Source organism: Podarcis filfolensis (assembly GCF_964270895.1).
Source record: "Podarcis filfolensis genome assembly, chromosome: 5".
NCBI classification, from domain to species: domain Eukaryota; kingdom Metazoa; phylum Chordata; class Lepidosauria; order Squamata; family Lacertidae; genus Podarcis; species Podarcis filfolensis.
This window is the reverse complement of record NC_139608.1, coordinates 57,016,020-57,027,919: the sequence shown is the minus strand read 5'-3', so window position 1 is coordinate 57,027,919 and position 11,900 is coordinate 57,016,020. Positions and strand designations below refer to the sequence as shown.

At 44.5% G+C, this 11,900-nt stretch overlaps 1 protein-coding gene across 1 annotated transcript in view; it reads right to left on the bottom strand.

The window, feature by feature from the left end:
• PTPRE (protein tyrosine phosphatase receptor type E) overlaps nucleotides 1-11,900 on the bottom strand; it is a 158,726-nt gene that overhangs the window by 139,889 nt on the left and 6,937 nt on the right. The window lies entirely within an intron of this gene.

Below are 11,900 nucleotides of genomic sequence, written 5' to 3'. Positions count from 1 at the left end.
TGTACAACTGCTGGAGCCATGCTGAGCCACTTATTTTCAAAAACCAAGACATGGATTCTCTGATAATACAAATGCTCTGCTTCTGTCATAAGGTCTGATTGTAGATTTAATCACATTGCATGATGGATGTTGGCTCAGCAAAACAGTGACAATTGCTCGCTGAAGCTCACTGTGAAAATTTTTGCAGCTCAAGCAGAACTGGCAAATGCTTGGCTGTGTGCCAGTTTCGCTTGTGGGGGCAAATGTCTAATTATTTTAGCCTAAACATCTGCAGTGGCAGAAAGCAGTTTTTACGCTGTATAAAATCTTCAGTTATCTCTCAAAGGATTGATTCAACATGAACATGTGGAACTTGGTTGGGCACAAGCCAGTCTTGTGGCCCTTAAACTTCATTGTTGGATGACCACTGTTCCAGTTCACTTGATCTTCGCAAAGCACCACATTTTCTTACTTTACAGTCACCACAGCAAAAAAAAAGCTTCAAAAGCTTCTGAATGCAAACTCAGCTGCTGCATTTGACCTCTGTGACCTTGCTGCAATGAAGCTATATGCATACATGGAGGAGGAGGAGAATTAACCATGCAGAAGGGCTTCTCGAATGTTTCCACAGCAACTAGTCGCGTTGCTGAAGTGGCAAGCCGCTTTTCAATTCAGAACTTGCAATATAAATTTAAAAGTGGTTTGCCTTTTCAGCATGTGCTAGAAATCCCCTCCCCCTTCAAATATCTAGCACTCCATCCTGCCCCCCTATTTTGATTGCATTCTTGGGAACCACCTCCAAGGAGCATTTAGGATAAGTTCAACCAGCTCACTAATCTAAGAATGATTTTATTTCCCACCAAGAACCAATTTGCATGTCTGCTTCAGTTCTTGTCCTTCGTGGTTTTCAGTCGGCCTGGATTAGTGAATCTGTGCCAAAAGCCAGATCTAGAAAGACGTCAGCTGTTGGAGTGAAGTGCCATCCACTTGATAGCTGCCACAGAAAAGAAGCCATAACTGATTCTAAATTCCCTAGGATATTCTTGTTTGGAATCTTATCTCATTTGCAAGTACCGGTAATACAGGTGTTACCTTTCTGTCTCAGCCGCCGCCCCTCCCCGGGGAAACAGCTTGGGCAACTCTTTAGACTGGGGAAATAACACCAGGGGAAAGGGGGTTAATTCTCCTCCCTTCCACCAGCATCACAGCCCGGATCCTATTTTCCACCCATGACTGCTTTTATTTTTTAAAACAAATGGTCATCTTGAAAGAAACAGGTCTGCTCTTTGACAGGGAGGCCCTGATCCTACCCTGAATGTGCATGGGAGTTTGAATGATTTCATGTAGGGATCTGAAGAAGAATCGCTATGCTGTACAGACTACAGAATTGATCTTTTGCAATTTTCTATTAATTCTGCTCCCGCAGACCTAAGTCTACAGTAAAGCTTATTAATCATTAGCACAGTTAGGAAGGGTACAGTACATTTAAAAAGATCAGTTTCCATGTTGTTTGTCTAGGGTAAAAATGGAGGAAAGGAAACCGTTTGTGGCTGTTTTCTCAAGCTGCTTGCTACTGTATGATGCTTAATCACTTGCTTGTGGGTTCAGGAGGCAGTCTAGCATCCATGAAGGCTGTTCTCAAAGCCAGGTACCATGAAGGCTTATAAGGACTGCTAAAAGAAAGCTAGCTTTATTGTTTGGAATAAGCCTAGGTAAGACTGTCTCCAGACCACATCCAACTGAACATCCATCATTACTTACTTGCACAAAGCTTATGCAGAGGTTAAATTCTATCTGGTCTTTGTTTTGATTAGTTTGCAGGGATGGTACACAACAATGAGCATTCATCCAGCTGGATATTTATAAGTCTCCCCATTAAACATTTGTTCATCCCACATTTTTCTGTGCATTTCTCTGTCACTTTTCTAACTACAAAGAGCCTGTTTCTTTTTTAAAGGGAGGTTTGTTCACTAGGGTGACGTTTTATTCCACTTTAATTGTGCAAACCTAAATTTCCTGGTATGCAGCTGAATCCCTCCTGCAAAATAGTGACAGGGGTATTCAACTAAATTGTTGTGCTAGTGCAAGGATTAGAGTTAGCAAAGCACAGGTTTTCATTCTCCCCCCCCCCCCGCCCCCACGGCTCATCCTCAAATCTGCTCTAGAGGGTTGGAGAAAACACCAGAATAGATTTAGGGGGCATGGAGAAGGGGGAGATCATTATGTTGCACTGGCAGAATGATTTGCTTAAAGCTATTATGGTCTAAACCATTGACCCTAGGGCTTGCCGATCAGAAGGTCGGCAGTTCGAATCCCCGCAACGAGGTGAGCTCCTGTTACTCAGTCCCTGCTCCTGCCAACCTAGCAGTTCGAAAGCATGTCAAAGTGCAAGTAGATTAATAGGTACTGCTCCGGCAGGAAGGTAAACAGCGTTTCCGTGCGCTGCTCTGGTTTAGCCAGAAGCGGATTAGTCATGCTGGTCACATGACCCAGAAAAACTGTCTTCAGACAAACGTCGGCTCCCTCAGCCAGTAAAGTGAGATGAGCGCCACAACCCCAGTTGTTCGTGACTGGAGTTAACTGTCAGGAGTCCTTTACTGTTATGTACTAAGCTTGGGTCCTAGTACAATAGGCAAGTAGGATCCTAGAATGCAACAACTGATTGGCTTGCAGGAGAAGACCAATCAGGCTCCAGGAGGGAAGCAGACTCAGCCAATCAGACAGGACTCATTGTGTAAATAATGTATATAAAAGCCTGAGGTTTGGGGGGCAATTAAATCACTGTTTTACAAGCTGCAATAAAGAGCATGAAATCATGACAGGACTCTGAGTATATTTCATTTACCTTTTTTTTACTATGAATACAACCGAGAGTCTGGAGGCAGCTTGCATTACAACACAGATCACTGAGTAGGGAAGCAAGGAGAGATTTAAATGAAGGCAGCAAGTGGGCACTTACAATTTCTCTTGGAGATGAAAGTCACATAAGTTCTCCTTAAATATGGGCATAAGGGAAAGCTGTTTTTAGATTATGAGTAGATGGTATATCTACTCAGACCGATACAAAAGAAATCAATAAAAAATATATTAGCACAGGTTGGAAGTGTTAAAAAGAAAGAGGGGGGGCTTTTTCCCATATGTGGTGGGAACGAGTTAGGAGAAGGAAATATAAAAACCAAATGAAAAAGATCTTAAGGTATGAAATCACCCTCCAATTTTTCCTATTAAATTATGTGGGAAGTTTTCCTATTAAATTAAGTTCTGAGGGTGTCGTAACATAAAGAATTAGCTTCCTACACTTTAGCTACAGCAAGAGTACTACTTTTCCCCAGAACATGGAGATCAGCAAACACACCATCTTTTAAGGAATGGCTGGAGAAACTGCTATGCCTAAATCGATTCATTAGGTAAAAAGGTAAAGGTAAACAACCCCTGGACGGTTAAGTCCAGTCAAAGGTGACTATGGGGTAGGGGGCTCATCTCGCTTTCAGGCCGAGGGGCGTTTGTCCACAGACAGCTTTCCAGATCATGTGGCCTGCATGACTAAACCACTTCTGACGCAATGGGACTCTGTGACAGAAGCCAGAGTGCACAGAAACGTCGTTTACCTTCCCACAGCAGCAGTACATATTTATCTACTTGCACTGGAGTGCTTTTTTATTTATCTACTTGCACTGGAGTGCTTTTGAACTGCTAGGTGGGCAGAAGCTGGGACAGAGCAATGGGAGCTCACCCCGTCGAAGGGATTCGAACTGCTGACCTTCTGATCAGCAAGCCCAAGAGGCTCAGTGGTTTAGTCAGACCACAGCACCACCCATGTCATTACCTCAGATTCAGAGAACAAAGACAAAGTTACGAGAGCTTTATGACAAGATGGTATAGCGTTATTGAGTAGCCCCCAAAATAATGGTTGTGACCAAACATAACATCAGTTTATACAGTATTAAGAATTGATATAACCAGCTCTGATTCTATTACAAATCAACACTTTTATTTGCCTTCAGCAAAGCAATGCTTTTTCCTTCTATTTATCAGTTGGGTGTGCTATGTTTAAGCTTGTGATATTTACAACTGATTATCATCTTTGATAAAACTATGATGTGCCAATGATACTTATAAATTAAATAAAAATTGTGAACCTTTTTTAAAAAGCAATTTCTCTTAGAGGTACAGGCACACACACCACACACATAATTCGGCGTTTATAGCAAATGTTTACAGCTTCATTTTGTGAAGTACAGTAAATATTTTTCACTAAAGTGGTTGGTTGATGTAACCTGCAAGTACATATTCCTCCTTCCTTCCCTACCACAAAAATTCTTCTGGGAGACCAAGCACTTGTCAAAGCATCCCCATATTATTGAGTATACCCTCTCTGAGATTACATGATATATGTACCACCTTATGGGACCAGGAAACATCAGGCACTTAGCAATTGTACGGTAAAGAGAGCCAAATGTTGCTGCGAGCGCATTGCAAAAGGCCTCCCAAGGGTCGAAAAGAGAAGATACATATCAGAGAATGCCAACCACAGCACTTTATAAACATGTATTTGCTACTGCAGGACATTACTCATAATCGCACAGGATGGCATATGTTCTGCCTCTGTGAACAGGCAAAGGTCAAGTTAATTTAAAAGGTGAAATCAATCTGTGGCTTCAACAGTACACAAGCCAGCTTGTAGATATAATAGGAACCAAAGACTGAGATGTTGCAAAAATGAAACCAGGAACCTCACGGTCCATTAGGGACAGTTCACTTTTTGGACATTCTCCCTAAAATACATCCATCAGAGTCTGCTGAATTGATGCAATGAATTTGGATGAGTGGAGGATGCTGGTTGTTTTGCGAATGGTCACAGCACCACTGTATGGAAAATCCAAACACTATTTTGTTTAAAGGGGCAAGTGCTTTTTGCTCAAACAATGACATCCCAATAAACCTTTTGGTCACAGGATTTTTCTGTGGATTTTGACATTCAGAATTCTTATCCATCTGGCATTCATTGTCACGTAAGTAGAAAGGGTTTCAGTTTGCATTAATCCAGGTCAGAAGATTCCTAGGCAGGGCTACTGTTATCTGCAACTCACATTCATTCTAAAAGGGCATCATAGACATCTCTATGGTACATCTAAGTTTTTTCATTGTCTGTAAATCTTATTCCCCACCACCACTCACTTATTCATGAGATGTTTAAAGCCTAATAAGGCATTTCCAAATCTTTCCAAAGGAGAGACAGGTGAGTCAAGGACATCTTTTCTGTTTTCTTCTGCACCAGTTTTAAATAGCATGCAACAATGATGAGGAAGTGCGTAAGTCGGAGAGAATCCAGCAGGAGACCGATTTTGAAAACAAAAGAATTTATCTTGTTCGAAATCAACCATTGTTGGCAATCAGAATTGCCAACACCGCCTGTCTTTCAGGAATGTGGGGAGATCTATTCTCAGCTTCCAGAACAACTTTCAGACTAGAGACTCAAAATTCAGGAACGGCTGGAGAAAGGAGCAGATGGACAAGGCAACGTTTTTCTTCCTCTTCTATCAAAGCTTCATCTGCACCAGGAAGCCGGCCTGGAATCTGACTCCAGAGAGGTGAAAAGTAGTCTTTGGGGACCTGTACCAGCCAGGAGACGTGGGTGGCACTGTGGGTTAAACCACAGAGCCTAGGGCTTGCCAATCAGAAGGTCGGCGGTTCGAATCCCCGCGGTGGGGTGAGCTCCCGTTGCTCGGTCCCTGCTCCTGCCAACCTAGCAGCTCGAAAGCACGTCAAAGTGCAAGTAGATAAATAGGTACCGCTCCAGCGGGAAGGTAAACGGCGTTTCCGTGCGCTGCTCTGGTTCACCAGAAGCGGCTTAGTCATGCTAGTCACATGACCCAGAAGCTGTACGCCAGCTCCCTCGGCCAATAAAGCAAGATGAGTGCCGCAACCCCAGAGTCATCCGTGACTGGACCTAATGGTCAGGGGTACCTTTACCTTTACCTTACCAGCCAGGAGGCGAGAATCAGAGGCAGGGGGAGCTTCAGAGCTGGAGGAAGAGGCAGGCCAGGCAAGTGAAGGGCCGGGTGCTTCCCCACTGTTTCCCAGAACCAGGCGAGAACTGAAGTGGGAAGAGTAGAAGCAACTTCCATTTCGGTGTAGTCTCCAGATGCATGCATGCCGCCTGTTTGGGGCAGGGACATAAAACTGGTGGAGTGGTCCCCAGTTGCTGTGACTGCTACATAGAGCACAGACTTGGGAATAGCTGCCTGGATGCTAGATTGGTGTGTGTTGGTCTCCAGAGCTGAAGAAGCGACTGTGTTCTTTGACAATACAGAGTTAACACTCTGCCGTGTGCATTCCTTTGGCCAGGAAGTGCCCTTGACATTTACAAAAAATATTTCAGTGTACTTTCAGAGTTCACTATGATAGTTATGCGAAACAGAGACCAGAACTAGGAGAGTTTCGTGGGCTACTACTATACCGCCATCCTGTCTTGTTCCAAAGAAAGTTTGCTTATTCTCTTTCCAGAGAAGCGGAAGCAGCAAGACAAGCCTCCAAATGTCTTCAAGCCTGGTATCACACAAAGAAATTGGTCTGGCCCCTGGAAACCAGCCTGCTCCAAAAATGAATGGAGTTGCATACGGCAGTTTCATCCTTTTAGCGAAAATGAGCACTGACAGTTTTCCCTTAGGTGAAATAGAATATATATATAAATATATATAAAGCTTGCAGTGTCAGCTTGATACAGTGCAGAAATAAAATCAAGTGCTTATGTTATCTGAAGAGCAGAGGGAGTAATTTAGTAAAAGGAAGAGGCATGCTTGTCAGTTTTGAGCACAGCTCCGTCTACGTGATTATAGGAGTAGTCTGCTCTGGTCAGGAATGAGAGCCAGTCTGGAAAGCCCATGATGTTGTTTTCTTGGGCTCCACATCCTGTGACCAAAATGAGATGATTTTGCAGACCAAGGATCAGGAAGCATTGCACTCTAAAGATGGTCATTTGCATCTTGCTGTAAGCTGACCTACATTCTAGAAATAAGAACTGATTTTATTTCTGAAGATTTTTGCATCAGGTTCTAATCTATGACATGCTAGAAATAGATTAGGAGGAGCCTGCTTTTACCATCCACAAAGGTTATGCTTTGAACAGAGCTGATCTGACCTGCTGCTTAAGTCAGACAGGGGTCTTCAATATGATGCAGAAAGAATTGGAGGAAATAAAAAGATAGTGGTTAATGGATAGGCACGTTTATAGACCACCCCATGACAACTCAGAGTCCTTTGCGGGGCTAACAGCATAACAGAATAACAATTCTATAATACATGACAATGAGATAAAATGCAGCATTAAAACAACATCAGGAAAGATCTGGAGGAACAGACCAAGGAAACAGAGAGCAGAGAATAAAAACCAGCAAAGCAGGGTTAAAAGCTGAAACAGAATTTAGAAGGCCCAAGGGTGGCACTGTGGGTTAAACCACAGAGCCTAGGGCTTGCCAATCAGAAGGTCAGCAGTTCGAATCCCCATGATAGGGTGAGCTCCCGTTGCTCGGTCCCTGCTCCTGCCCACCTAGCAGTTCGAAAGCACGTCAAAGTGCAAGTAGATAAATAGGTACCGCTCCGGCGGGAATGTAAACGGCATTTCCGTGCGCTGCTCTGGTTCACCGGCTCCCTCGGCCAATAAAGCGAGATGAGCGCTGCAACCCCAGAGTCGGTCATGACTGGACCTCATGGTCAGGGGTCCCTTTACCTTTACCTTTAAGGGCAAAATAAAAACCGAGGCTGATGACAGTTTTAATCCAAAATATTTGGAGGGCACCAGGATTTCCCAAACTTGGGTCTCCAACTGTTGTTGGACTACAATTCCCATCATCCTCGACCACTGGTTCTGCTAGCTAGGAATGATGGGAGTTGTAGTCCAAAAACAGCTGGAGACCCAAGTTTGAGAAACCTTGTACTAGACTAAGAACTTTAAAAATACAGGAATATGATTCTTTATTTTACTGGATAATATTGTGTGATGTTTGTATAATAGAAGTATATTCTCTATACCCTCACCAGGTTGGTACGGTACTGTATAGCTGTGTGAAGTGAGAAAAGCCTTCTCAGAAAGTCAGATGCAGGATCAGCCATGGCCTCTGTTAAAGCGAATGTAAGATGTACTAGCAAGACAGGAAGCTTGACAATAATAGGATGAGCTATTTATTGCCACAGATTCTCAGGGCCCCAGGCAAGACTGAAGTAGGTGTTACATAAATAGGGATGGTGATGCGCTCACTTCTCTTAAAGCGTTTAGCATCCAAATGAAGCAAAATAACTATTAATCATACCTAACAAATATGATAATAGGAGGTTGATTTGCACATTACAAGGAGGAAGTGAAAACAGCACGTCACTTCTGAAGGAATGCTTGAGGAAGGGGAAACACATGCATCTCCCATGAGGGGAATGAACAGTGGAAGGCAACATAGGCCCAGGGTCAACAGTGTGTGCACATGGATACTATCATTGCACACTTAGATCTGTAGAGGTGGAAGGGACCACGAGGGTCATCTATGCCCTGCAATACAGCAATCTTTTGCCCTATGTGGGGCTTGAACCCACAACTTTGAGGTTAAGACTCTCGTGCCCACTGACTGAGTATCTGGGAGACGTCAGGAGCATGAGTGCCACTGTTCGTGAAGGAGGTGGAGGAGCACCCCCTCCTCAAGAAGCCCTTTCCAAACCCAGAAGTGTGTGACAGAATTAGCCTAGTTGCAAAGGTGGTTGGTCAGATTATATTAGCTGGTCAGCACCAGGCATACATAAAAGAAACTGATTGTCTAGACCCATTGGAATCTCACTTCTGACCTGGTTTAGGCACTGAAAAGGTTCTGGTTGCCCTGGTTAATGACTTGTATTGGGAGAGGAGGTGTGCAGCGCTGTTAATTCTCTACACACAGGGGGCAGGGGGAAAATGCTATAAATAAGTCAGAAATTAAATCGTTATAAGAAAAGGGGGGGAATCGCTATAGAAAATTGCTTAGAATTTTCTTTTTGCTCTCTGGCGCCACCTGGTGTTGCCTTTCTATAACACATTCAAAATGCAGTTTCTTGACTAATGTAGCCGAGTCCTTAATCCATGGGTAGGCAAACTAAGGCCCGGGGGCTGGATCTGGCCCAATCGCCTTCTAAATTCAGCCTGCAGATGGTCAGGGAATCAGCGTGTTTTTACATGTGTAGAATGTGTGCTTTTATTTAAAATGCATCTCTAGGTTATTTGTGGGGCATAGGAATTTGTTCTTTCTTCTTCTTCAAAATATAGTCCAGTCCCCACAAGTTCTGAGGAACAGTGGACCGGCCCCCTGCTGAAGAAGTTTGCTGACCCCTGATTAAGAGGTTGTGACTGGCCCAAGGTCACCCAGTGAGCTTCATGACTGAATGGGGATTTGAACCGTGATCTCCCAGGCCCTAGACTGACATTCTAACCACTACACCACACTGGCTGCCTAGAGTATTTCTCTCAGCAGCTTTCAGTTATGCATAGAACAGTATCTTCTTGGGTCGGCTCTGTGGGTTTGAAGCTGGAGCCGCAGTGTTACTGAGCAGATACTGAGCATGAGGGGTGGGAAGGAGGCATGTGAGGCACCTTCACCGCCACCTGGGCCTGCCTCTGCTCTGCTCTGCTCTCCTCCGAGCGGAGCACTGCCCTCCCGGCAGCTCCCCACTCCCCCCTCACAGCCGCCGCCTCTTCTTCCCAGCTTCCACCACCACCATGGCGCTGAAGATGGTGAAAGGCAGTATGGACCGCATGTTCAACAAGAACCTCCAGGACCTGGTGCACGGCATCCACAACCACAAGGAGGACGAGGCAAGGTACATCTCTCAGTGTGTCGGCGAGATCAAGCAGGATCTGAAGCAGGATAACATTGCCATGAAAGCAAATGCCCTCTGCAAGCCCACCTACTTGCAAATGCTGGGCTACAGCATCAGCTGGGCGGCCTTCAACATCATCAAAGTCATGAACGCCTCAAAGTTCACCTTCAAAAGGATCGGGTAACTGGCAGCCTCACAGTGCTTCATGAAAGGACCGACGTCATCATGCTGACAATGAACCAGATCTGAAAGGACCTGAGTTAGCCCCAACCAGTATGGCACCGCCATTGCACCGACTGGTTTGTCCTGCCTTGTGACTCCCGATCTGGCCAGAGACTTGGCCAACAACATCATGACCCCGATGTTTCACACGAAGCTTTACATCAGGAAGAGGGCAGTGTTAATCATGTACAAAGTGTTCTTGAAATGCCCCGAGTCCCTGCGCCCTGCATTCTCCCACCTTAAGGAGAAGCTGGAAGACCCAGAGCCAGGTTAGTAAGCTGGATGAAACAGGATCCAGAAGATGGCAAAGACTGTCTGTGTTTGGGGTGTGGAGGAGAAGGGAGTCGCTCCTGGTAGCCTTTTATTGGGTTGTTTTTGTTTTTATCGTATAATTTTGTGTTTTTATATTGTGTTTTTATGCTGTAACCACCCTGAAACCTGCAGGTATAGGGCAGTATACAAATTTAATTAATAATAATAATAATAATAATAATAATAATAATAATAATAAAAAAGAAATAAACTACCAGGACCAAGTCCAGAGAATAGCTTTGGAGAGACTGTCCCACAGTCATCCATCATGTTCTCCATGCATTTCACGTCTATATGGAACCACTGTGAGTGATCACAATAAAGGAAACAAGAATAAAGAGTTAACTTCACTGGCTTCGGGTGATTTATTGTTTTATTGCTAACCTATTCCTGACTCCAGCCCTGACATCCAGGGATTTGGGGTGCAATGCTGCCATTCATTCATTCATTCATTGCATTTAATCTAAGCAATTTATATACTAATGCAAACACAATAGTCTCTAAACGGTACACAAGAAATACAATGCAAAAAGAAGGTTTGTATTCTATAACTATACTGATAACACTCAACTCTTACATCTCTGTAATAAAAACTATATGGACAGACCTCTATCACCAATGTCTCATGTTGTAGGGAGTGGTAGGGTGGAATGCAAGGAGACCAATGGTCAGTGGTGCCAGAACCAGACAGGCAGAATCACTTCATTCTGGCTTTGTCACAATCCTCCTCACTGCTGAGTTCTGCAAAGGCCAACAGTGAGACTACGAAGCAGGAAGCTGGCGGATAGTGCCAACTCCTGGCCTGCTTATAACGAAGAAGGCAATCATGTGAGGAGCTAACTAAGGGCAGACCGAGGTTGGAGGGGCACTGCCCCATCTCCCCTAATTGACCAGCCTAGAATGAATCTAAAAAAGTTCTGAAGAGCCCATTTGAAAGAGGCAAGGGAGGAGCCAGGTGAGCCCTTCCTTGGGGGGGAGAAATAATTTAGGAGCTATAGGCAAAAATGGTCTCTTTCTTATCCCACCAGGTGACAAGGCAACAATGATAAGGGCTTCAGGAACTGATGACAGATCAGGCTGCAGATTGTTGCTCCTGCACCATGTGTACACCAGTGTGCAGGCAATTCATTGGTTGTCATGTGTGTATCATTGTGTGTATATCATGGCAGAGAGACAAAAGTTATCAGCTGCTAATGCTGTCTTGATGCATGTTGCAACTGCAGAGTCCAGCTGAATAGTTAGCAGCCCTAGTATCTGGGCAGAAGCTCTTGCCAGGATTGAAAAAGGCCCAGCCATCAGCGCCGATGCTGAAATTGGCAGAAATTGGGGGACAAGGGGTGTGGCAACAAGGTTTCGGCCTGATGTCTGACATCATAATGGAGGTGCCTTCTCACGTAGGCCCTTCATCCTGTTTCTGAGTAGCGCATACACGGGTGGTTGCTTGGCAACCATTTGCCTGTATTTATCAGGCATCACTGCGTGCCCTTTCTGAATTTGCTAAAGAACACTCCTAGCTAGAGATTTTCTAGTGACCTTCGTCTTACAATAATATC